The sequence below is a fragment of the Phyllostomus discolor genome, chromosome 1 (genome assembly GCF_004126475.2).
Source record: "Phyllostomus discolor isolate MPI-MPIP mPhyDis1 chromosome 1, mPhyDis1.pri.v3, whole genome shotgun sequence".
In the NCBI taxonomy this organism is placed as follows: domain Eukaryota; kingdom Metazoa; phylum Chordata; class Mammalia; order Chiroptera; family Phyllostomidae; genus Phyllostomus; species Phyllostomus discolor.
Genome location: NC_040903.2, coordinates 212,320,179 through 212,322,631, shown reverse-complemented (window position 1 = coordinate 212,322,631; position 2,453 = coordinate 212,320,179).

The window sequence follows — 2,453 nt, the reverse complement described above, 5'->3', positions numbered from 1 at the left end:
AGCGTGCTCTGGGCTCCCAGTCAGCCAGTCCTGCAGGTCAGCCCGGGTGAGGGACTCGCCCTCCCTGAGCTGTGAAAGCAGCTGACTGGTACGAATCTCAGGGGGAGAGGGTGTGTTGAGGATTAATAACAGTTGAGAAATAGGAGAAATCAAAGCAACCGCTGCAGTCAAGCTGCTCAATGACTCCAGTCAGGCAGGCTGAGGCACAAGGAATCGTTCAGTTCTTGTTCTAACTAGGCTGGCAACTTAAATGTCCGAACTTTCCAGTCCCGTGTCAATGCCTGGATATGTCTGGCAAAACTCCAGGCGACCCTCTGATGGTCCCTAAGCACTAAGGAAAAAAATGTTCAATTATCTGGACCACCTGACACCCAGTATCCAGCCCACCTGCCATCCAGGTATCCAGACTGCCTGACACCCAGTATCCAGCCCACCTGCCACCCAGGTAGCCAGCCCACCTGCCACCCAGGTAGCCAGGCAACCTGACACCAGGTGTCCGGACCACTGGACACCTAGAGAATGACCACCTGGGACCAACCCAGACAGACGCTGACATCACAGCCCTGATTCTTCTCAAGAACATACTTTTCACTCTAAGGACTCTTAGCTTTTCTCTTCTTGGAGCACTCTGGGTGTGGCCTGTTTTCAGCTGGCGAACTCCAGGACTCTTGAACAACACCTGTAGTATTTATTTGTAGCGGAAGCCTCCATACTCTGTCTGCAGAGCATCAGGACACGGTGCTGATACGTGTGTGACTTTGCTCCGAGCCGGGCCCCTTTCCGGGGCGCACGGGCGCACACACTCAGCGAGCCCCCGTGGGGCCTGGCCGCCTGGCTCCGGCCCGAGTTCTCGCCCTCTCTGCTCGCCCCCTTTTCAGTAAAGTGAAACACACAGAGGGAGGTGTGGGCTGCGTGGCAGGGGACCCCTAAATCCCAGTGCTCCTCCCTCTGGCACTCCGAGAGTGAGTCAATGTGTCTCCTATAATGCTTCTTGCTCGTCATCACTGTTTGCCCTCTGCGGCTGTTCCGTGCCGGGGCGGAGGTGCACGCCGTGGGCACTGGTTTACACGGACGGTGTGCGCAGAAATGGGCCTTCTGGCCATTTCGCGTGCCCTGTGTGCCTCCCAAGGGGCAATGGCAGCAGAAACTCTGAAACCGTTTCAGAGACTGAGCCCCTCTCCCTGTCCTGTCTTCCGGAGACACGTGAGGGTCTCTGCCCCTAAGAAGCAGCCATGCATGCCGTCGGGGAGGCCGGGCTGTGGCTCTCCCTCACTTCCACACTGCCTGGCTTTCTCGGCTTCTCTCTGGGGACGGGCTGACCGTCCACAGCACTTAACGCTCCTGGAAGCAGAGGAGCTGCCAAGGCAGGGGCTTTCAAACAGGGTGTTTTGTTTTTGTTTTTTACTCTTAAGGGCTTTCCTTCAAAAGAGAGCTAACAAAGGGGGCCTGGAAGAGCTGAAGAATGGACGGCAGGGTCAGAACCCCGCCTGCTGTCTCCCCTTCCCCTGTAACTTCTCCGCAGATGGGTCCCCTGGAGTCCGTGGTCCCCAGACATGGCACACAGAACTGTGTGTGTGCGCCTCACCCGTGAAGAAGATCCAGAGCCTTCATCATATCACTGAAGGGGTCTTCCTCAAGCCCCATCAGGACGGATGGAGACCCTGTGGAGTCCTTTTTGCACGTGCAACAGTCTGAGCCCAGGGCGGATGCTTCTGTGACGGTATTGACCGAGGGAGCTCCAGAAGGCATGCGCCCATCTGCACCCTTCTGTATCCGCCACTGTAATATCATTTTTTAAAAAATCTTGACCCAGTTTTGAAGGCCTGGCTGCTGGGGGTTGGTCAGTTCACACTCCAGTCATTTCCCTTCCTGGGCTCTCAGACTTTGCACCATACCGTCCTGGCTCTAATTGTTGTGAGGGCCAGGCACCAAACCACTGTGGTTAGCACCTATCCCTTGGACCTCGCAAAGTTATTAAAATTAGCTAGTCCACGGGGAGCCTGGGAAGCCTGGCTGACCCCGCCTGACCGAAGGATGAGGCTGCTCCCTGCAGCCCTAGCTGGCTGTTAGCCCGCTCCTGGGCACAACCCCCACGCAGCTCTGCCCAGAAGCCTGCTCTGGTCTGGGACTAAAGTAACAAAAAGCTCTGCCTTCCTTCCATCCAAGTGCCATTGTGTTGTGTCCTGACATAAAAAGAATCTTTATTTCTTACAAAACAATTGCTCATTCTTTCATTCATTCACATTTGTAGCTACCTATTCATCCAACTATCCATTCATCCATCCATCTATCCATCAGTCCATCCATCCATTTCTCCACCCACTTACCCATCTACCCATTTATCTACTCGTGTACCCACTCACCCAGCCACTCACCCACTCTTTTATCAGACATCTGCATAGAGGGCTGTTCATTGTCAGGGTGATGTGAATGAATCAGGTGCCCCTGTGCTG